Here is a 26,014-nt window from a genome sequence, read left to right on the forward strand (position 1 = left end):
ATTTTTTCAACCATCAACTTCTTTCAAGTGAGAATTCGCTGTCTTATATTTCACGTCATTCCTTGTAACGTGAAATATAACATAATATTCCATACACGTAGTTGCTTCATGTAGTTTGAAATGGGAGATTATGACTAGAGACCTGTTCGTCGGAGACAACTAGCGGGCGTGTTTTATCTCCTATTAGAGACCCTATTAACCTTTGTTAGTCGAATATTTCTTCCCTCACCCTAGCAGTCACCTTTTGCACTTACTAGAGATTAGCAGGCCTATATAACTTTAAAGATTAGTGGCTTTTCTTTTCTTGATTTTACATCAAAGACTGTAATTTGTAACACGCAGTTCAGCTGAAAATTGAAATTCGCTTGTTGCTTTCCCTTCACCTGTATTAGGGTCTATCTTTCATATGTGGAATTTTTTTAATAGGCTAAAAAATTTAATAGTCAAATTCAAATAATTATAAGCCCAAATCTAAAGTTACTGCTACGATACATCATTTGGTTGTTCGTTTCCCTAGTTCAATGGTTTTGGAGAACTACAGATGTTTACCTATTAGATGAAGGACTGCTATCCTCCGTATGTATTCCAGTCCCTACCAATATTGTGAAATTTACTATGATATCACCAATGTAATGATGGCTTTTAATATTGTTACGAATTTTGAGCAGAAGTAATGAAATTATATGTAAACTGTAGTATTTCTAGCATAATGCAACATGAAAGGCCTCAAGAAACCGAAGCTTCACCGGAAAAGTAAGGTTACAGGGGCTAGTCCATTTAACCTTTTCGTCGTCCGTAACGCGTCTAGCGCATTCAAGTGAAGCTTCCGTAGGGCGGCCGTGACGCGCCTCAAGCGTTTTTCTACATTTTGAACGTTTAAAACGCTTTCTAAATGTTTACTTGTTTGAGTTTTTATTTTTGTTTGTTCTAATACCTCCTAGAGGGCAGCACTGATCAAGCATTCTATTTCTAATTATTGAATTTGTCCCGTGTTTTATGAATATTCGCGCCATTTTACATAAGATACAGGACAGTGAGAGATGGCTTCAACGTCTACTCAGCAGAAAAAAGGAAAAAATGGGGTTGTGAATTGGAAGGACAAGAAAGATATACGTTTGATGAGTACAGTCCATAATAACTCGATGATTTGATGTTGGAACACGGAAAAGAACTGTAAAAAAATCAATAATTGTAAAAGATTACAACAATAAAATGGGAGGAGCGGACCGCTTATATCAGATGTTATCAAATTATCCTGCTGTTAGAAATAAGCAGAGATATTATTATTTTCCCATTATGCTTTACTTCCTTATAATTTTACTTAATATTCATTGACATTCATCCACTACGAAAGTCATATATGGAAGTTATGATGTACAGAGAAAACAACATTACACTCTACGAAAAACAGACGGCCGCTGAGGGGGGGGGATTTTCGCGTACACGAGAGGACGGCGAAAAGGTTAATATAACTAGCTCTAAGCTAGCGATGATTTTGGCGATTAATTCTTGTCACCCATATTTGGCAAGAAATCGCCAAACTTGGCGAACATTTGACAACATTTTAGTCCGATTCCTGTGTAAATGTAACTGGTCCGATTCCTATGTAACTGTAACTGTGTATGCATTGCAGGAATTTCAAGAACGAAGGCACTGTGTAAATTTGCCAGTATACTGGGAAAATCTGTGCAAGACTGGCAAGCGTATCAGTTTTAATTTACACCATTCAAGACTTCTTACGAGGGACACATTTCATGTACTCTTTCTTCTCAGCCACCGTAAGGAACTCTATAATTACTTTGGAAGGTACCGCTTAGACTAGAGCCCTAGAATACATTGTGCAGTATCGCACAATCACATTTTAGTTTAATTCAGAATTTAGCTCAGAGTACGGAGAGATCACTATATTAAGCTTACACTTTTGAGGCTCCTTGTATTGTCTTGTGTTTAACATTCTTGTGGTAATTATTGATTGTGCTCTGTCATACTGCATGAGTACTTTTGTGGAAAGTTCCAGAATTATAAAGTGTTTTTATTGAAAAAATAAATTTTATCAAGCTATCATTGGTTCCGTGTGCATTCAATCCATTACGAACCCGTACGTACGTAACAGTATTCAGCAAATGCGTAAAATATTCCGAAGTATGCATGTCAGTAAATCAGCGTTACACCGCGCTGTAAATAAAAGACATTCTGCTAGTGTCCAGTGGTTTCATACACATACGTGCTACTGGCACCCATTTTTATAGATAATATTACAGTAATAATGGTATTTTACTAACACTTTGCAATAAATTCAGTTCTTTTATGTAAAATAGTGGGTGTTTTTAACAAAGCTACCAGAGAATTTGTAGAAACATTAGGTTATTTCGAAGCAGAAGAGACGAAAAATGAGCAGTGCCCTCGCCGGGACCAAAATGTCGTCAAATTCTCGCAAGTTTGGCGATTTCTTGCCAAATATGGGTGACAAAATTAATCGCCAAAACCATCGCTAGCTATATTAAATGGACCTGCCCCTGTAACCTTACTTTTCCGGTGAAGCTTCTGTTTCTTGAGACCTTTCATGTTGCATTATGCTAGAAATACTACAGTTTACATATAATTTCACTAAAATTATTTACTTGTGTCCAAAATTCGTAACACTATTAAAAGCCATCATTACACCGGTGATATTATAGCAAATTTCACAATACTGCTACAACAGAATACTGCTAGAGACTGGACTACATAAGGAGGACACCAGTCCTTCACCTAATAGGTAAACATCTGTAGTTCTCCAAAACCATTGAACTAGGAAAACGAACTACCAAATGATGTATCGTAGCAGTAAATTTAGATTTGGGCTTATAATTATTTGAATGTGACTATTACATTTTTCTCGAATTCGCGTCGAGCGTGCTGACCACAAAGGTATGCTAAGAAGGCGGGAGAAATAAAGTCATAGTAAAACCATGAAACAATTTACTCATTAATGCTAATTCCAAATAATCATTTATGCCATATTTTAAAACAAATTTTCATTGCAAACACGGAACATAACACATATCATTTGTAAAAGAGCGAGAGCGAAAACATGCAAACACTTTAAAATTAATAAAATTTGGGTATTGTCAAATTAGTAAGCAGAAGCATGAAACGATAAAGCGTTTAACTGGAACTTACTGAACGGAAACTTGTAAATGAAGGTTAAGAAGCAGTTTGAAATGTTTAAAAAATTGTCTCAACTCTATCTAACCTAACCTACAAGCGTCACGGATTTCGCTCTTTATGCTACTAAAGTGTTTCAGAAGAGACATTGAAATTGAGCATGAAAACTTCTTCCTCGTCCTAGACATAGATTCAGTTTTTGTCCACTGCCAAAGCTCATCACCCCATTAGATCTTCATTTGATATAAAAAGACATTCCAGAGGGCGTATGTAAGCCGGGCAAAGCTCCAGGAAGCAGTTGGCGTTATTTATTTATTTTTTTTTTCTTTTTGTCCGTCTGTATTGTTTTACACGACCGAACTTTCTCTGTGTTCCTGTTCCCGCCGACTTCCCATAACTAGATCCAGGAAACTTTTTATAGAAACTTTTGGCTTTGTTTACGTACTACTTGGAGAAAGCCATTTTGCTGAGGATGTTGGCAAGACACTCTGTCATTGTATTCCTACATGCGTTTAATTGGACACGTGAGAGTATTAGTAAAGACAATGTTATTTCTACAAACAAAAACTGAAGGATCTTAACTACCTTACACAAATTGTCAAGTTTTAATAACTTAAGTTTAATTTAAAAATGGACGAGATCCAAACATATTGATTTTCAAGTGTTTTTTTTTTTTTTTTTTCTAAATTTTTAACATGATATTTTAACATGATATCAGCATGGCTAAATTATTACATTTTAACTTTTCTATGCTTCTTTATATCAAATTTTTTTATACAACCTATTAAATATATTTATTAAGAAACTTGGTACAGTCATAACATGACCATGATTAAATTATTATTTTAATTTTATGCATAAGATATTAAAATATTTCCTTTATTTGCTCACTTGTGTCATCATGACGAATTAATTTTCTCACTCATTGTCATCTGTTCAGCTTCCTAATTGATATTGGTTAATTCAAACTAGAGTTTATCGATAAATAAACAGTCAAAAAATAAGTAAAGAGGGCAGAAACCCATCAGTAGTTCAGTGGTTAAGACCGATGAATGTTGGATGTTTAATCTTGGTTTGTTCTCAAACCAGTGGCTGCATGAGTGGACATGTGTAACGTGTATATGAGGCAGTTTGCTTCAGAAGGTCCTCTACAAACGCATCCCGCCTCTTAGGCAGATAGCTTTGATGGCTTTTCCATATTCATAGAACCTAAGAGGTCAGGTACCTTTAAACTATTAAAATATGCAAAGACTTTTAACAAACTTTAAACCTCAGTATCTTTTTTAGTTAATTGGACTGTATCAGTAAGTTTTTATGCATATTTCGATAAACTTTATATTGTATTTGCTACCTTTAGCTTACGTTTCAGGTGTTAAAATATTTTAAATAAAATACAATTACCTTCTTCGTCATCGACTTAAATTTGCAATACACATTGCGAATAGCATTAGGAATAAATAAATCGCTATTTTTAGCCAGTTTTTTTTAAATTATAATAATTTAAAATACCCTACTTTAAATATAATCAAGCAATATTTCTTTAAAAATTAGAATATTTTAATTTTAGTAGGACAAGTCGACTATATTATCAGTATGAAATTAAAAGTAATTTCTAAGGTTTTTTAAAGCGAAAACATAGTAATAATATATCATTTCATTCCCATACAGGCTTTATAAATTTCATTTAAAATTCCTTGAAATTCTGACCAATAGTTTTGAGACAAATAAATGACGCAAACTGGAAAAGTATAGTTTTGATAAAACATAAAGATATAATACCCTTGAAATCCTGCAAATGCGTATTATTTTCGTAATATTAACGAAGGTAAAAGTTATTTATTAAATAAAATTTATAAGTATTATATATTTAGGCATAACTGCATACATAATTCTGTGAGGAGAGAAAATTTTTGTACGATTAAATCATCATGTCAGAAACGCAAAAAGTGGCCATTTTATACAGATATAGTGTTAACACAAGTCATTAAAACTTATTGAATTTCCAATCAACCAGTTGGGAGAAATCATGCACTCAAACTGATAAATCCCACTTTTATGAAATCTTGCCTTAAAATAGAAATTACCTTCAAACCTTGTAAGCGCATTACATTGTCAGATAGAAATGCTAATATGTCAAAAATCATGCGTAGTTATATATTTTTATCAGATTGTATACAGAAGAATTTTATGCTGAAATCTTTAGAGCAAATCTTTACATGAGGTTTGTTATAAAACCTTATAAATAAATGTACTTTTCACACGAAAGCATAAAAAACTTTCAATTTTTAAAAATTATTTAATGGTACCTGAACCCTTAACATTAAAAGTATTTCATTTACTTATAAACGTAATAAAAATCATATACAGTCAAAAGTCTTAAATCCGGACTCGTCGGAACTTCGGCGATTCCGGATTATCGATTTTTCCGGATTATAGATCATCAGTTTAAATCTGGTAAGATGGCATGCAGAAATTATAAAATTAAAAATATGAAACCGTAATCTATGAAATAAAGAGCAATTGTGATCTAAAGGGTATCAAAATTTACCCAAAAAAAAGCTTACTATTTGTTTACTTTATTAAACATTTCTTTCAATGTAAGTTGTTTTAAGTTGCTTCGTTTTATGTGCTAATACTTTCTCTTTAATTCTATAAACAGACACAATTTCTTGTTCAGTTACAAAGTTCCGCTGTTCAAGTCCCGTTAATTGTTGTGCCGAGAATACCGACTAATTTGTCAATCGAAATTTTTTCGTTTTCAATGACCTCTCTGTCACTTTCTTCACTATCGGAAGTGGTACATCGAAACATGCTTTCGCTTTGTAGATGCTTTGGCAGCTCCATAATCGGAAACTCATTTTGACTTAATCGAAAGTTCAAGCTTACTTTTATAAAATTGCTCTAACAGTTTGCAAAAAATAATAAGCGGGATCCAATTAGAAGATTAAGGAACAACGCAAACTGCAACATTAACTGAAATAGATAATTAGATAATTTTAGCCTAGCTTATACCGTCCGTTATACATTAAATGCGCACGTTTACGCATGCGCAGAAAGTTTGTAGCTCTAAGGTCCTGGTTATAGATCATTCCGGATTATGGACGTCCGGATTAAAGACTTTTGACTGTATCTTAGATTGTACATATGAAAGAGATTTGGCCCAGCCGCGGCAGAGCGGTAAGGTTTCTGAATATTGTTCAGAAACCTTATTAGTTCAGTTATTAGTTCAGTTCAAACTTAGTTCAGTTCGGGGTTCAAATCCCGACGAACGGGCTGGCTGCATGGGCCTTTTCGTGGTTTTCCCCATGTGTAACGTGAATACGAGCCAGTCTTCCTTAGAAAGTCCTCCACAAATGTATCCCTCCTCTTAAGCAAATAGCCCTCGAGTGCTCTGTCATAATTAAATAAACCAAACCAAACCTTAAAAGAGACTTCTTTTATTCAAATTCTAAGCACATTAACATCGGCAATGCTAATTACTTATTTTCGATATTTATTTCGCATGATAATACTCTAAACTGAAATCATGTCTCTTGGCTTCGTTATAACTTCAAAATATGTTGTAGAGATAATTTTTATTCCAAACAAAAGCCAACTATTATCATAAGAAACTACCTACTATATTTGCACTTCTTACCACTTACGTAACCATAATTTAAATCTGACCTTAATGACTCTATTCAAGCAGAAATATTTCAACTTACAATAATACAGTTGAGAAATAATTTTTATTCCAAACATGAACTAACCATCTATATCATTAAATCGCATTGTATCTATTTCATCCTTATTGGAAGGCCGTAACTTAAAATTAAAAATAACGACATCCATAAACCCGGATTACCTCAGCGCTAAATCTCAAACAAGAAGCATAAAGGTGTTGAATTAATAGTATCATATCATCATTTAAGAGCTCGTGTCAGAATTTATCACCATTAAGACTTAAAATATAAGTCTAAGAATGTAAAAAATTGATTTTGCGTTTGAAAAAATTAAGTGTTTCTTGGCTATATTACTTTGCTAGGCATTTGAAAATTCTGTGTTGTTTCGCAATGATTGGAAGTAATCCTTATCTCTGTCCAAAATTCTTTAAATGGTAACCTGAAGCAGTTGATTGAAGCTCCAAAACAATTCACTGGAATCTCACGCAATTAATCTTAAGTTTCACTGAAATCTCAAGCAATTTATCTCAAGATAAGCCAGTTAAGTGTTCATTTGTAATTGTCTGTCTATCGTATATTAGTGATCAAATGAGAGAATTCATATAATAATTGCCAGTTTTTGTCATTGTAGGAAATGTCGCCAGAATGTTTCGAAATCTAATTCATCAACCCTCGTGATACCCTTAAGAAATGGGTTATCACGAATTTTCATAAATTTAAGATTACTTCACGCTTTCTAGATGGAAAAACTATTAGTTTTATTTATGACCTAAATCTTACTTAAGTTATCCTCTATATAATTAGGGTAGCATGATCGGTTTTGATATTTAAACCTTATTAAGCCTCTAGAATAGCAACCTTAGGAAAACTGCTATTTTTCGTCATTAATCTGAAGAAGAGCTAGTTTTAAGGAGATAATAATAATAGCTTTTCCTAAAGAAATGCTATTAAATGTAAAGATTTTTTATCGTTTTAAGAAACTTTGAAAGCTTTTTTGGAAACTCTCTCTATATTGTTACGAATTTTGTATATAGGTGAACAATTTTAGTGAAATTATATGTGAAATTGTAGTAATTTTCTGTGTATTGTAAATGAAAAGCTTCGAAGAGACGATACTTGGCAGGAAAAAGAAGAATACAGGGGCAGATCTATTTAACAATTAAAAAATAGCTGTCTCGCTAAATTGGCGAGATATCGCAAAGATGGTGATGGATTCGGCGATTCATTTTCGTCGTCAAATTTTACTAGAAATCACCAAAAGTCACCAAACTTGGCGACATTTTGGTCTGGTTCATGAATAACTGTAATTGATATTATGATTGAATAAATGCAATTAATCTATATATGTAACTGTAATCGTATCTGGCCTTCATATATCTTCCAGTAATTTCAAGAAGTGGAAGGTACTAGAGAGTTCTCGGGGCCGGGAGGGGAAATGTATAAGACCGGAGAAAGCATAAGCTTCTCAGTAGATGTTGTTTAGCTTAGCGTAAGTTCCGAGTATTGAGATAGCCCCGCGTTAGCTTCGCTGTTTAGATGCACTTTGCATTGCATTGTGTTTACCGATCTTAGTAGTTTGAAGAATAACTACGGCTTTTACTCTGTGATACCGTGAAAAACTAGCTGTACGAGTATTCATGTAAGAATTGTAAGAATTGGAGGCTTTCTTCAGACCACCTGGACACGAGTGTCTCCATAGCTCAAAAGAAGGGGCCCGTATCTTCACAAACGAGGGCAGCCAGTAACCCAGCCACCCCCAAACAACAAACAAAAATACTAAATCAAAAATAAATAAGCACATCTAACACACAATTACAGACTAACAAACAAACAAACAAACAAAAAATCCATAAACACAAATTCACAACATAGAACGACACAGATATCTAAAACCCATATAAATACAAATTTCAATTTTAACAGAAGATTCCTACTAGCGACCTATTTTCACTCATGAATTTCATTAGAGCAATAGAATATGATTTAAAAACTTTAAAATTAATGACATTTACATTAAAATCAGTAATATTAAAAATCTGTCTAATAGGGGCTGTTAAACTACAATCAACCACGAAATGCCTAGCATCACCATCAACCTGACAACTATTACATAATTTATTTTCCTGCAGATTAAATTGGTTGAAATAGAACGGAAACCTACCATGTCCAGTTAAAACCTGATTAACAGCAATATTGTTCATACATTTCATTTTATTTGTGATTTTAATTAGTTCCATAAATCCTTTATTTTTAGGTGAAGAGAACCACTGTATTTTCCATTTGTTAACGTAAAATTTTCTTATTCTTGGAATTGCAATTCTCTTCGAACCTCTTACTTCAATATCCATTGCACTGACATTTGAGACCGCCTGCTTGGCCAGGCTGTCGGCACTCTCATTACGAATAAAGCCTATATGGGCTTTAACCCAATGTAGCTTAATATTTAAATATGAACTCAAAGTTTTTAAATGACTCTTAATTTCGACAATTAATGGATTGAAATTGTCTGCATGAATTGTTTCTACATGAATGCACGAATATTCATGTAGAAAGTTCCAGAACTGTGAGGTGTTCCTTTTGGTAAAATAAATTTTATCAAAAGCTATCATCGGTTGTGTGCATTCAATCGATTACAAACTTCTTCTTTCTCTTTGGTTATAACATTATATTACAATAGCTTACGACTTACGCTGTTTGAAAACGCATCGTATACTTCTACTTCCGAAACAAAAGTAGCCTTATAAATAGATGGTAGAATCAAGTGTTATATAACAAAATAATGCTTAATTTTTCGCATAAAATTTCCATTATAATACTTTTATGTTAATGAATGTATTCGATCAAATTTAAGTTTCAAATAAAGAAGTCGATGTATTAATTTATTAACTACCTTGTTTTGTTATCTTTAAGACATTGAATACATTTATTGACTGAAAGAATTAATACCAGTATAGTGCTATACAAACATTTTTCTTAGATTTAAGCTACGCAATGATTTTACGAAGCTTTAAAATTTGAAAAACAATCCGTTCTGGTATCCTATGAATAATTGTTAATGCAATGAGATTAATACTGTAAGAAAATCTTAATACATATTTTTTCTAATTTCTTATTTAGTCCTATCCCAATAATTTTATATTTGCTTGTTTTCAAACATCTAAAACAATATAGAAATGCAAAGCTTTGCTTTTGCCTTTGTTTTCATCATTTTATTCAAAGATCCTCGCTAATCTCGTGCTTAACTGATACCCGGAACGAAAGGCTTCTTTTAGACAACCTTCTCTATAACGAATTTAATATAGGCCTTTTATTATTTATTTATTCATTTATTTTGTCCCATCTTTGTTATCCGGCCTTTCAACTTCGTTTAAAAATATGCAATTCTTTTTCCTCTGAAATGCAAAATTGCCCTCTGTCGACGTACCTTTCCTTCGCAACTCAGCTTGATTTTTCGCCCTGCGAGCAGAAGGACTTGGCGGATGCAAAACAAGAACATCTGTCTAATTTGTCTGTTTGTTTGCCTGTCTACGGACTCAAATAGACAATCAAATTATTCCGCAGAGCTCCTACATTCCAGAAGAACAGTTTGGCTTCCGTCATCTTCACAGTACTAATCACCAGCTGCTTCGCGTCATCAACTATATTACTGACGGTTTCAATTGTAAGTTCCCTACAGGAGCCATTTTCGCTGATATTGCGAAAGCTTTTGATAGGGTATGGCAACGGGGACTTATATACAAACTTATGAAGTTAAACTTCCCCGATCATTCTATTAGACTTATTGCTTCCTATCTCCAAGACAGAATCTTTGCAGTGAAAATTGGCAGTTCTGTTTCTTCCAAACGTTTCCAAAACGTTTCGCTGGAGTGCTCCAAGGATCTGTACTTTCTCCATATTTATATAACATTTACATTTACGATATTCTTAAGGACCCACAAATTACCATTGCTCTTTTCGCTGATGATACTGCAATTATGACCCAAGCTTCTACTGTTGCTGTTGTCCAGTTCCTTCTTCAACATTACCTCAATCATCTAGAAAATTGGCTCATTCTTTGGAGGATTACAGTTAATACTGAAAAATCAAAAGCAATAATTTTTTGTAAAGGGCAAACAAATTTCCCACCACCAAGACCTCCTCTGTTTGATGAAGAAATTGACTTGGTTGACGAAGTCAAATATCTAGGAGTCATTCTAAATAAAAAAAACTGACTTTTCATAAACATCTCAGGGAAACTATGAAAAATATTAATATCATGCTTGCAACTATGCGCCCACTTCTTGGCAGAAGAAGTCATATGCCTGCTTTAAATAAACTCCTCTTATATAAATCTATACTTCAACCAGCATTACTCTCTGCTAGTCCTGTTTGGGGCCACACTGACAAAACTCACCTTTCAACACATCCAAGTACTTCAAAACAAAGCACTTAGAGAGATTATCAATGTGCTATGGTTCGCTTCAAATTTGTAATCCCCCGTGATCTCAAAGAAGACACAATTCAAGATTATATTCAAAAACTTGCCATAAATTTCTTCTACATTCATCCTAACAACTGCATCAACTCTCTCTTAGATGTTCTCCATATCCCAGAGAAAGTACAAACATCCATCTGACATTCTCCATCCTTAATATTACTCATACTAGACTCTTCAGTTCACTGATTTGGACCTTCCACCAGAAACTCACCTTATTCATCGACTGATGGCGGCCGCTTGACTTATACTTTTGTCTCATTTTGTTTTACCGATGATCTTCACCCGATGCAGAGTAAAAGGAATCGCTGCTTTCTGAAACTCAAATTCACTATATGTTCTTAGTAGTAGCGCCTGGCCCCAGCCACCACCCCAAGCTCTTATTGGACACGACTTGTCATGTCATATAGTGACGAACAGAATTCTACGCGGCATTTTTGCTCACCAAAAGCTTAATCTTGAGGCCATTTTAGCGCTAAAACAGGCGAATCGATAGGCGAAGATAGAATAATTTGCCATATTTGCAAATAAATTACACAAATATAAAGCAGCTTCAGAAACATATTGTTAATAAACATGGTATTAGGAGTAAAGGTACAATTCGATGTGCAGTCGAAAACTGTTTAGCAATATTTTTTGTTATTAGATGAATATCGAAGTTATTTGACAATCAAGACTTTTCATAAGATATAAAAGTTAAGAAACAAAACAATAATGCATTAAAAAGGCATGATAACTCCAACTGACAAAGTCAAATAAACGATGTTACAAGTGCTTTAAAAATATCTTATCACTTTATCTAATCTTTACCATAACTGAAGAGAAGTTAATGCCTAGAATCAGAAAGTAAGAAATTAATCTGACTACGAACAATTTTGACTCCAAACGATCTCTGTTTAACAAACAATTAATAAATGAAGGGAAGGTTTAGTTAACAAACAGTTCATTTTTATGAAGAAATAACTAGCTTTTACATTTATATCGCTTTTAAAAACACTTTTTTGTAAAATAAACCGCTAGTTCATGAAAACACTGCGGCAGACAAGATTATTCTACACAGTAGGACTTAAGTGCTATTTGTTGATGTTGCTGAAGAAGCAAATCTTTTAATGTCTCCTGCTATATGAACTTATACAATGTATTTCTTAAATATAAGTATAGCGCTACGAATTTCACTGAATACAGATGCTAAGCCAAACGGTATTTACGTATCATAAAGTTTTATCTATTCCAATTAACATTTAACAATTTAAATAAAAAGTGGCGACATATTTTCTTATCCATTCCAAATTTTGTATCCATTTCAAATTATGTATCTGTTTGCTAATATCAATAAACGGCTGGGATCACGTAGTGGGGAGACGGCGCTAAACCAATTAACCAAATGGTAAAGGTGTGGTGTCCGTCTTCCCCGTTCCTAAATCCTAAATCCTACTGTTATGTTTGTTTTAATTGCAAATATTCTGTTACATTGCACAAATTCACATTAACAGAGGACATAACCAAGGCCAAAGTAATATAAGTTCCCCTTGATTTATAAATAACAATCTACTTTCATGTATTTGCTCTACTTAATAAGATTTATAACTTTCTACATTTAATTAGATGTGCAGACACGTAGAATTTTAAATGGAGAAGAGTAACGCAATAGTGTAATTGTTTCAGAAGTTTGGCCTTGTTCAAATTGAGTAACAGGAACCACGAAGTGATTATTTTAGGTAACCAACTTGCTTGAATTCAGAACTTCGCAAAAGGTTTTTCAGTTAACAATTTATCATATAACTGTATGCTGCTGATAGATATTCCCATATTGTTTTGCGTTATTAGTTACATTTACATAACTTCCATCGCATTACTTCAAATCTGTGCTGCCTTTCAATTATTATATTACCCAGGATTTCTGTAACCCAATTCAATATTTGAATTTCACTTTAGAAATATTCTTAATCATCGACTGTGCTATGTTTTCGGGAATGTTAAATTATAACGTCGGGTTTTCTTATCTACCTTCGGCTGGATTGCATTCAATTATCATCCAGAACATACAAAACTCGTTTCTTTTTATCCACTGATTACATTACCTCTGTAAATGAAAACCCATTGCTTAAAAAATTCACACAGAGAAAGAAAGTAAATTGTGGATAGCACTATCATTCACAATAAGACACGAGGTAATGAAATCTATGAGACAATGACAGGTGAGTCTGTATTAGTTTCTTATTTGCTAATATCCCTACATTTTTCCACTATGTATGAGCAAAAACGTATCAATCGCCCACGAAACCTTTAAATGCAGATGTAGGGAGTATACTATTGTGGCACTTGAAACCTTATGATTATGGGCATATGTTGAACAACCTAGAGAAAAATGCATTATCATTACACTGTTTAATTGAAGGATAACTGCATAAAAATTAGATGTGCTTTTAGTTTAGCTTACGTTTCTAATGTTTAAGGAATAATTTATGACTAACCTTTATACTTCCTTGTACGAAGTAATGGTAATATTGTAATTATGAAAAATTTCGGATATCATGTTTCAACTGAAATACCCATTTTGATTGTTACCGAATCCATTTTGATTCTCGTTTTGCGTTACGTCTGCACGTACGAACAGAATAAAGAATTCTTTTTTTCCAAAACGGATTGTAAAATGTATTTGGATTTTTTTCGTGATGTCTGTTTGTGCGTATGTATGTATCTCGCGTAACTAAAGAAAGATTACATATGGAATGTTGAAATTTTGCATATAGAACTGTTATAACATATTTATGGACCATTCTTTTTTATTGCAGTCGGCAGTACCAAAAGTATGCATTATACATCCACCCCTTTTATCCAACCTTATTTTTTCAATCGTTGGTCGTAGTCATATATACTTTTAATTATAGAAGTGTTTTAAATGACGAAAATATTCATATTTTGGCACTGTAAAATTAAAAACAAAATTACTTTGGGACAAATAACGAAATATATATTTTAATGCTGTTTCCCGTTTCCTATACTTATATTTGGAAAAGTTTTACACTCATTATGAAAAAATAAAAAGAAGTTTGATTCCTGCATGGCAAAAATTGACTGGGATATTTAATTCCAATATTTGCAATTTTTGAAGTCCTTTTCAACTTGCCTCGAGGGATCCGTTAATTAAACCACGAACTTGAATAAATCGAGGAAACAAGTTTAAATTAAATGCAAGAAAAATGTGTGTAATTTAATAGGCCGTGCAAGGAAGTCATATGTGGTGTCCATATCCGATTTTTGTTTTTTAATGGACCACAGTTTACTCCTCAGTAATCCTTAAGATAAAAAAGATAAAAATAGCAGAGCTAATCTGATAGTTTTATGTACTGAACCACGCTACTGAATTTAACTCCTTCGCATCGAAGTCGCCCCAAACGCCCGAGCATTCAGACATCGGCTGGACGCCCGAAACTCCTGAATAATTTCCTACCCAGTGCTTTCCCCCATCACGTTACTGCATTACTCATTGCTTTCAGGTGTTGTTAAATCACATGTCAATCATTCTTTTGAAGCTACTAAAAGTAGTTATATTATTTTAATGGTACCTTCTCTTTCCTTTGTTTACTGTCAGTGTTTAGCTTTTGATGCCCGAAGTTGCAATCCCGTCCCAAGGGGGAACTTCACACTGTGTGAAAGCTTCCAAGAAAAAAGTTCTCCCTTTACTTAAGTAAGGCTATTGTTAGCGCGGTAGTATTCAACTTGTCTTGGGGGAAGGAAAGGCATTCCAGGAGAAATTCTTAGATACGGGCGTTTTCGATGTTTGGGGAATAGAGATTTTGCCCTCTCTTGATGCGAAAGAGTTAAGAAAGGCAAGCAACAGCTATCGGCCTAAGTTTTCCAATTCTGGTCCACAATACCATATTGAAATATGTTTCCCGAGCCATTTACGTTTGAAGAACATTTTCGGATTGAAACTTTTAATGGAAACCATAGAAAGAAAAATTTGTGTTACCTTCCACCTCTAAATTAGATTGTTACCAATGCTGAAAGTAACTACAATATATTCAAAACGTTTTGTTTGCATAGTTCAGGGTCATATTGCATTATATTTCTGGCATCGAATGAATTCCTTGAGACCATTTTGGTAAATCACCTCAGCAACCACCTTGATTTAGGATTTAGGAACGGGGAAGACGGGCACCACGCCTTTACCATTTGGTTAATTGGTTTAGCGCCGTCTCCCCACTACGTGATCCCAGCCGTTTATTAATATTAGCAAACAGATACATAATTTGAAATGAATACAAAATTTGCAATGATACATAATTGAAATTTGAAATGAATACATAATTTGCAATGATACATAGTTTGGAAAGAAGAAAAAAATTGAAGCATAATGTATAAAATAGCATAATTATAAACGTACAGAATTTTGAATGTAATACAAAAATTTTAAACATAATATATGACATAACTCTTTAAAATATGTGCGGAATTTTGAATATAATATGCGACGAAAAGAAATAGTAGTGATGAAGAGTAGTTTGTAGTTCCAACAAAAGTCTATAGTTCAAGGTCTATATTCAGAATTCACAGTTCAAAGTCTATAGTCCATATTCTATAGATGTAGTACAAAATCTATAGATCAATGTCTGCAAGTTAAATATTTTGTTTATGTAATTCATGTATATTGCTCAAATTTGCAGATTTTGCAAGTCAGTAGGATGTAGTCGGCTCAGTAGGATAAGGTTCTTACATTCAGTAAAAAATTGTACAATAGAACATAGTAACATAGTGTACTGATAATGCTAGATTTGTTGACTGGATGATAATGCATGGAAAAAATATGAAGATTACAAATTTTAATCTGCTCTCGGTTCATATAATGGTTAATATAAAACATAAACATTATTTTTTCCAATGGCGGACTCAAACTGTTTATAAGCGTTGGCTACTACTAAGTAAGGCCAGAAACGGTGGGTATTATGGACGTACCTAATAGGTGGGCCACCGTTGCCTCCTTTGAAGGGAAAGACAAACTATATCCATCGCTTCTCCAGTATTCAAACCCGAGCCGTTCGGCAAGGCAGTCAGAGCCATTAACTATTTCTCACTCTTAAAACATAAACATTTATGTGATTGTCTCTGTAGTAGATGCCGTCTTCGGATAGGTGGAAGATATTCCTTCCTGTAGTGTATGGTTCATTTTTCTTTTCACACATTTATTTTTCTATCGATGCATAGATGACACCTTCTATTTTTTTTTTTTTTTTTTTTTTTTTTTTTTTTTTTTTGTTTAGTAATAAACTTTAATCAAAAATAAAAGAACTCTTGGTTAGATAACAACATAGGTTACAATTGGGATGTAAGTCCAACTCTATCCTGCCGGACAAGAAAACAATCCCTGCATAAGAAAAAATGGCGACGGTCCTCCAGCTAAAATCTGACTGTCTCCTCCGACATCCAGGGCTCACTGTCCTTTCCGTTCTCTCTCTTTACTTTTTTCTTTTTTTAATTGCTTCCTTTCAACAAACTAACTGGCGATCGTCAATGATCCGGTCCGTTTCACTAATTATTTCCCTCGCCAGCTTTTTCCGTCTCCTCATCATGGGCATTACAGTCTCATTCCTTGGGAACCCACCAATGACAAGACGAAAGGGTTTCTGATCACAGTTTAAATCATGGCAAATGAGCTATCGGCATGGGGGCTTTTATCGTCTCCCCATCAGTAAATTGAATGTGAATCAATTTCCCCCAGAAAGTCATCTACGATGTTGTCTCTTTCCTTAGGTAGAGACCCTTGATGTCCTCTTGTTAGAATGCAATAAATCCAAAATACAGACCTCTCCTCGGAGATGTAATTTAGGCCATCTTTGTAGTATATCCTGAGAAGCATTCATAGTGCCGATATGACGAGGGAGTCGATGAATCTGGTAATCGTTTGACGAATGCCTAATTTGGAAGCTGCCGGGCTGTTGATTTCTTTTTAAAGGTTACGTCTATTCTAAGTAAGCCATTAACTTCTAGCCAACTGAAAATTGGATGTCCAGTAAGAGTTGCTTTCATTAAGGGAGTTTAGTAGCTTGTGTAACTCAATTGAAATATATATTAGAAATATTGAATTTTGGAAATAAATTTCGGGGTCTTCTATTACAGTCGAATGTGCTGACCACAAACATAGAAGAGTACGTAGGAGGAATATACTTCATTTATCCTTCACAGTGCCTTTCGTTTCTTTTTTTAAGAAACGAAAGGCACTGTGAAACGAAAGGTATGACAATGGCTAAAGCACAAAAGATTTGTTGAGCTCAGATGTTATATCATTTTATACAGAGCAATGTGCACCATTATGCACTTATATTTATTCTCGAATGAAAATGAATTACATGCGTAGACAGGTAAAACTACTCACTGTTTCATTGTACAGTAGTTGCTTTCGTTTCTATCACTTTGGTTTGGGGCAGATAGAAATACTTTCAAAAACGAATAAGTCAAAATGTTGTCTTTTTATTTTCTGTCTGTCTATTGTAATAATCCATCTTCGACAATTTCCTCTTATCTTACATTTTCTGGTTGTCTTATCATTCTGCTTCTGTTAAGTTGCGCTTATATCGGAAAATCCACAACTTTATTTTGTTTTTAGTTATCTAATACTGAAAATTTTGAATAGAAAAAAACATTCTATTTAACTTGAAGCTTCTGCCAGTGGATTATTTTAGGAAATAAACAAACAGCTACAAAATAACGAATAACTTCCTAAATCTTAACAAGCAGCGAAACGAAAAATGTTAGAAGCAGCTGTGTTAAAATAGCAACATCTTTAACAAAATATCTTTACCGTCTTTTAGCCTTGAAACTCTGGCAGACGTAACTCGCTGTTTTTCTTATAGTATTTATGTGAATAAATCTTGTCGTTCGTTAAAATTTAATTATACTTAAATAAATTAAATTATAAATTACTACATTACGGTGATGTACCACAGAAAAGGAGATCAAGAATAATTAAACATTTGTGCATAAAAAGTGTCTATTATTATTTACATTAGTTTAATAAATTTTCTTAGTCTCTGAAAATTGTGATTATGCATTTAACAGATGTATTGTTAATTAAATAAATTTCCTTAAAATTATACAGATGCTTTTATTTGCTTCCTTGAGGTATACTTTGTTTGTATAACATATATTCATTTCAAGGTACGACAATGGCTAGAGCGCAAAAGGTGCGTTGCTTATAATTTTCTAAGGTCACAAATAAGTTCTTTCTAATGTAGAGGCATTAGGTTATTTTGAAGGAGACGTGAAAAATAAGCAATGCCCTCAGCGGGACTCGAACCTGAGACTCTCGAATATACGCGGAGTGTGCTAATCGTTGCACCACGAAGGCATGATGTAAAAGAGGTAGAAAATACCTTATATCATTTATGTACCTACTTTTATATTAGACATCTATATGATTTTAAATTTTATAAATTAAAATCTATTGAGAGATTCAATCATAATTTCTTCTTTATTAAGTCAAAAATATTTTATCCTGATCAACTCACTCACTAAAAGCTAGTTAGGAAATATTATATTATGCAAATTATTCACAAGTTGCAGCCTAATGACACTGAAAATTCCAGATTTACTGATTTTCGCTATTAAGTAATTCTCCCTGCCCAATCCCCCCCCCCAAAAAAGCAAAAATCTCGATTTAGAGAATATTTTATTCCGATATCTTAAATCGACAAAAAGCTCAAACTTCTGAATTTTTAAGAGTGTTGCCATAACGAATAATTCAATTCAATAATAATTTTTAAACAAATATGAGTTTTATTTCTGTATTGGACTGTGGACTGTGGACTTAGTGGGACTGGTTCTCGCTTAAGACACTGGAATGAAAAATTCATTCATTTTCTAACAAACTGTGCTAGAGAACAACAGCATTCTGGGTGAGAAAAATGTTTAGTTAATTAAAATGAAACGTAGAAAACTGTTAGTCAAATTAATATTGAAAAATCAGAGACTGAATTCTTTTTCTATGACATTTATATGAAATGATCTTGACTTCAAGAGGTTTATAAATGATAAATTAATTAAATAACATCAAATGACCGTTGTCGCAGAGAGGATATTATTATAAGCGACGGAAATTTCTAAGATCTAACACTTTTTGTACTTTGTATCTGCCGATGCCAATTTATCAAGTTTTGAAGCAAAATACACTGAAGTAACAAAAATCATGGGATAGCAATATGCAAATATACAGATGGCAGAAGTATCGCGTAGAAAATATATAAATGCGAAGTGCTTTGGCAGGGCTTTCATTTGTGTTCAAGTTATTCATGTGAAGAGGCTTTGACGTGATTATGGCCGCACGACGAGAATTAACAGACTTTGAACGCGGAATGGTAGTTGGAGCTAGACGCATGGGCCATTCCATTTCGGATATCGTTAGGGAATTCAACATTCCGAGGTCCACAGTGTCAGGAGTGTTCCGAGAGTATCTAATTTCAGGCATAACATCCCACCATGGACAGCGCTGTGGCCGACCACCTGCACTTAACGACCGAGACCAGCGACGTCTGCGTAGAGTTGTCAATGTTCACAGACAAGCAACACTGCGTCAAATAACCGCAGAAATCAATGTGGGACGTGTCTGATAGGACAGTGCAGTGAAATTTGTCTTCCTTGGGCTATGCCAGCAGAAGACCGACTCGAGTGCCTTTACTGACAGCCCGACATCGCCTGCAGCGACTCTCGTGGGCTCGTGAGCATATCGGTTGGTCCCTAAGCGAATGGAAAACCGTGGCTTGGTCAGATGAGTCACGATTTCATTTGGTAAGAGCTGATGGTAGGGTTTGAGTGTGGCGCAGACACCACGAAGCCATGGACCCAAGTTGTCAACAAGGTACTGTTCAAGCTGGTGGTGGTTCCATAATGGTCTGGGCTGTTTTTACATGGCATGGACTCGGTCTTCTGGTGAAACTGAACCGATCATTGACTAGAAATGGATACTTTCAGCTATTTGGAGATCACTTACAGCCATTTATGGACTTCACGTACTCAAACAACGATGGGGTTTTTATGGATGACAATGCGCCATGTCACCGCGCCACAATTGTTCGCGATTGGTTAGTCGAACATTCTGGACAATTCCAGCGAATGATCTGGCCATCTAGATCTCCCGACATGAATCCCATCGAACATTTATGGGACATCATCGAGAGGTCAGTTCTTGCCCAAAACCCTGCACCGTCAACACTTTCACAATTATGGACGTCTATAGAGGCAGCATGGCTCAATATTCCTGCAGGGGACTTCCAACGACTTGTTGAGTCCATGCCACGTCGAGTTGCTGCACTTCGCCGGGCAAAAGGAGGACCGACAAAATATTAGGAGGTATCCCATGACTTTTGTCACTTCAGTGTAGGTTGATAAAGAAATGAAGTTATATGTTGAATGTGGTGATTAAACAGAATTGTCTTACAGATGAATGAAATTGAAATGAATTAGGTAAAGCTTTCCAAAAATTTTATTTACATAATTTTTGCGTTTCATTATTTATTTGAAAGTCTTAACATAGATATAACTGTTATTAAAGGCTTCGAATTGTGAAAGGTCACTTACTTCTTCGATGGATTTCATAATATATTCTAAATATCGCCTTTGCGGTAGGTATTTTTATTTTTATTTTCCCCGTAATTAATAAGCTATCTATTTGTCTTATGCTCGTACAAATCTTTAGTTTTTTTTTATAGTTCCATGTCAACCATTTCTTTTAATACACTGCTGGCCACCGTAAATGCAACACCCTGAAGGAAGCCTGCAAATAACATGAAATTTACAACATGCATTAGCGGAGGTGAGATATGCAAATGATTAGAATTTCAGCGCAGACGCACATCACGCGCGCCTGTGGCGCCACTTCAAAGCGCTATTTAAGGCTTGGAGTTTTCGACGATTTTAAGTTCGGCGATTGTGTTTTTCTTGTGGTTTTTTTAAAAAAAAAAACGATCAATTATCGAATATCGTTTGATCAAGTATCTGAGTTCGACAGAAGAAGGTTAGTAGCCTACGAGAGTGTGGATTATCTTTCAGGGAAATCGGTAGTCGTGTTGGATGAAACCAAACACCTGTAATGCGGACCGTTGGGGATGCAGGAGGGTACGACGGACCTACGTGTTCGATCGCATCCACCTCAGTGCACCACTTCACGTGACGACAGGAACATTATACGCATGGCAGTGACGGATCGCTCAGTCATATCACGAACCATAGAGCAGCACATTCAATCTGTAACGCATCATCCAGTGTCTGCGCGTCCCATTTGACGCCGTTTACAGCAGAGTGGTCTGTCCGCAAGACGTCCATTGCTTCGTCTACCCTTGACGCAGAACCACAGATATCACCGTCGCCAATGGTGTGATGAAAGAAGGATGTGGACGGCAGAATCGAATGAAATTGTCTTTACTGACGAGTCATGCTTCTGTCTGCAACACCACGATGGTCGGATTCGAGTCTGGAAACACCGTGGAGAGAGGATGCTGAACAGCTGCGTTATGCACCGCCAAAAGTTGTCCTGCACCGGGTATTATGGTATGGGGCGGTATTGGATATCACTCTCGCATTCCTCTAATATGCATTGCCGGTACTTTAAACAGCCAGCGCTACATCTCTAAGGTGTTTGAGCCACCTTCCTTAACTTCAGGGCTTGCACACAGCCATATTTCAACAGGATAATGCGCGATCACACGTGACACGCATTGTGCAAGGGTTCTTCGTCAATCGCCAGATTGAATTTCTTCCCTGGCCTGCTCGCTCTCCGGATCTTTCGCCGATAGAAAACATGTGGTCCATTGTTGCTGAACGATTGACCCAGATTACATCCCAAGCTGCCACACCAGATCAACGTTGGCAACGTGTGGAAGCTGCTTGGTCTGCTGTGCCCCAAGAACACATCCAAAGTCTCTTTAAATCAATGCCGAGGCATGTGGCAGCGGCGATCTCCAGCAATGGCGGCTACACTGGCTACTGATTCTGAAAGGAACCGCACTTCACAGAAGTCTATAAATTTAATCATTTGATACTTGGTCAACGTGTTATCTACTTAATAAATTTTGTTGTGATATCTCTTGTCTTTCTTGGTGTTGCAATTTGGTTGGCCAGCAGTGTAGATAAGAACTACTATTCTCGGCATATCAACTATTCGGTTGGAGAAATTTCGAAAGGTAAGAAAAGCAAAATACTTGTATTACGAACAGTAATAAAATTTGGATTCGTTGAGAAATTTTCGAAGTTGCTGACAGTAATCACGAACTGAATTTGAACTGTTTTAATAACAGAATTTAACTTTTTAATTTTAATTGTGTTTCCATATGTAAGTCCATTAAATGTATGACTCGGCAAGAAAGTGTTCTGGCGCATCAGTCAAAAGGTAGATGATACGAACTCACATAGTTGACGGGAACTGCTTTAATAACATAATTTAGCCATTTTATTTTAAACAGTGTTTGCATCTGTAATTGTCCATGTGTTGTCGATTAGACGTATGTATGACTCGGCAAGAAAGTGTTTTGACGCATCAGTCAAAAGGTAGATGAGCCGAACGCGCAGGAATTAATGGGAACTGTTTTAATAACAGAATTTAGCCATTTTATTTTAAACAGATTTTGCATCTGTAATTATCCATGTGTTTGTTGCCCATTAAATGCATGACTTGTCAAGAAAGTATATGTCTCATGTAAAGTAACTCACATAAAAACATTATGCATATGTAATTAAAACTTATATTAAAAATGTTTAACATTTTGTTTTCTTTTTTATATTTTGGTTGCATTTGAAATATGGTTAACCAAAATAAAAATTTTCGACATCTTATGCTTTCGGAGGGAAAAGGGGCAGAGAGAAGAAAGAGACAAAAAATAAAAAACATCACAAATCTATAAAAAGATACATGTTTTGGTGCCAACCTCTGTGAATGGTATTAAGAACTCCAATGAAGTTTATTCTATAAGAACATAAAAATCAACTTGCATTTTTAACTCCTGAGATTTCTCTTGTTTTCGACAGATAGCATTTTGATCATGCGTCACCGTATGCATATTTCACAAGTGCGCATCTGTGTAGCCATCGAGGGAGTGGCTTCTAGGATGGACCAATCGGCATCCAGTTATATTTCTGTCATGTCATATGACCTTTCGCGTGCTTTAAAATTTAAGCAAGATGGTTGAAAATATTTTGCCATTCAATTTGCTGTACAAAATAATTAAAGCATCGTCGATTTCTTAAAATCTTCATTGCAAAGTTAGATCAAATATAAGCAATTGTAAAGATTTCACTACCTGGTAGAAAGAATTTCAAATAAATACAAACACATGTTGGACACTCCGCAAAAATATCGATGTGAAATATTGCTTAATAAAAGGTAAATAAGATGAAAAAAGAAACACATGATAAACATCTGAGCTCAAATGCTATCTTTACCTAAAACTATGCACATGAGAAAAATATTTACACCAATTATATATGTAAATAGAAGTCAGCACTTTTTATTGCAATCTATATGAAAAAGATGTTCTATAGTAATAGCCAATGCAGAATTTTATTCAAAGTGAACTTTACTAATTTGCATTCGTTTTCATTTAGTGTGTTAAATTTCACATTTAAGAACTGCTCACTCTTATATATACTGTCTACACAAGGAATACTCATTAAACACTTTCAGTCCTTCTCAGCTCAATTAAAAAAAAAAAAAAAAACTATACACTTGAAATCTCTTAATCCACAGGTGTTAGTAAATGCGTAATATTTGAGGCTAATTGTAGCGTAAGTCATTTTATCAATGTAAAGAGTCATAATATGCCATGAACATCAATCCAAATAATAATGCTTGATAAAAATTGCGAAAGTGAAATGTCAGGGATTAATTAATTCATAAAACGAAAGCACTACGAGGTTTTCTACTATTACGCCGTACATTTATAACTGCGAAAGAAATGCAAATTAAAACATAAACAGCATACGCTCACATGCACGAAATTTAGTGTCATAAGAGCAATAGAAGCTCATTGGTCCATTTTCGAAACCCCTCCCTCAGTGGCTACGCTGATGTGCACTTGTGAAATATTCTCACCGTATTTTCACTTTCTATATGCAACGCCTTCCCTGATGCTGAATTTGTGACGTCAATTTAGTCCAATCATGGACCTTATAAGAAATAGACTAACCCAAACGGGTTTTCTCGCTTGTTTGAGGCGTTGCCGGCTGTCACCTTCATCACATCCGGAGGAGTAGGGACGGCTTCCAGAAATTTACATTGATTGCCTATTGCAGCGTGTATAATTGTCAAGAAAAAGCTGGTTTTAGCGCCTCATTTCACAAATTAGAATTTATACATGTTTTTATTTTTGAAATTGAGATTAATTTTTTAAAATGTAGCATATTTATCGAGCATAATTAACATTCCAAATAATTATAAAGCTATTGCATGCTTTCAGGACTGGATATTTTTTTTAGCTTTTCCTATGCTGTAAGGAAATTTGTAACTACTTCTTTTAAAAAATAATATTTTAAATCTAACTAATAGAAAATTTCAAACAAGCAATTTTCTCTTGCAATTTTTATGCTTTTTATTGGTGTGAATAAGTAAAAAATATTAAAATATTTAAAAACGAATTTTTGAAAGTTTTGCTTAAAATTCTAAATTGTGCTCCTTTTTTAAAATTATAGATGAGTATTATAGCACAATTTCTATAAGGGAATTTTATTTCAATTATATTTCATAATACATCATAGTGATAAACACTTTTGACTCCTTAATAATTTTTATACATTTAATTCTAATATTAAAATTGTATTTAACTGTAATAATTAATTTTGCTTGTATTTTAAAATGATTATTTTTAAATTTATTTTTAGTTCTGCATAAGATTTTTTTTATTTATTGTTAATTTAATTTATTAGCCCATGCATGAATACATGTATGTTTCTCGCACTGTGACAAAAACGACAGTATCTAGAGCCATCGAATTTTGAATAACGTAATCCTCCACCCGAACATAGGCATCTGGACGGCCGAATTTCGAATTTGTTTCAATCTATTTCACATTTTGTAAAACTTCAACGAATTTTTGATTAATAAACTCAGCGAGTTCAGAGCGAGCACTGTACGGATATGCTGTTTTCAAATGTATGTGGTTTACGGGCGAAGAACATGATATTCAATAAATATAGGAAACACACACAACTTTAAAAAAAGAGTGCTTCTAGATTTTATTTTATATTTTTTTCCTTCATTACGCTCAGAAAATTTTATGCTCCGAATTTTATGAATTATTAAAATAACTAATCCACTTTAATGTTAATAATTTAATGATCATATAATCAAATAAATATGATCGTTTTTAAATGTTATAGTTTGGAAAATCACTGCCTGAAAATGCTCATTAAATTTTTTTAAAAAAAATTATCAGATCTTATTTAATTTTACCTTATTTATTTCAAAGCATCGCGTACTATCAATCTCATTTAATTTTACTTTATTTTTAAGCAAAATTAAGCTCATAAATTTTGTGCTTAGAGTTTTTAGCTTTTTACCAAAGTAAAGATGTTTGTACAAGAATTACGCGTGAAAAAAATGCGCGAAATGCAGTAAAAAGTGTAATGAGATATATTAAATCCTATTTGGAAAAAACTGTGGCTTTCATAGTCTCATCACTATACAACGTATCACATTAAATAATTAAAAAGAGTTATGTGATACAAACGCCATAGGTTTCAGTGTTAA

General features: G+C 34.3%; 1 protein-coding gene across 2 annotated transcripts in view; it reads right to left on the reverse strand.

The window, feature by feature from the left end:
* The window catches only part of LOC118181432 (uncharacterized), an 84,484-nt gene that overhangs the window by 33,976 nt on the left and 24,494 nt on the right, over positions 1-26,014 (reverse strand). The window contains exon 1 of one of the 2 annotated variants that reach the window (XM_035350581.2): positions 3,163-3,318. The exons of the other annotated variant lie outside the window; for it this stretch is intronic. The gene's annotated coding sequence lies outside the window, so the exon portion shown is untranslated. Of the gene's footprint in view, positions 1-3,162; positions 3,319-26,014 lie in introns of those variants that run through there. 2 annotated transcript variants of the gene reach the window in all.

The sequence above is a fragment of the Stegodyphus dumicola genome, chromosome 6, assembly GCF_044657685.1.
Source record: "Stegodyphus dumicola isolate Sdum_Otavi_A_Nest chromosome 6, ASM4465768v1".
Taxonomy (NCBI): domain Eukaryota; kingdom Metazoa; phylum Arthropoda; class Arachnida; order Araneae; family Eresidae; genus Stegodyphus; species Stegodyphus dumicola.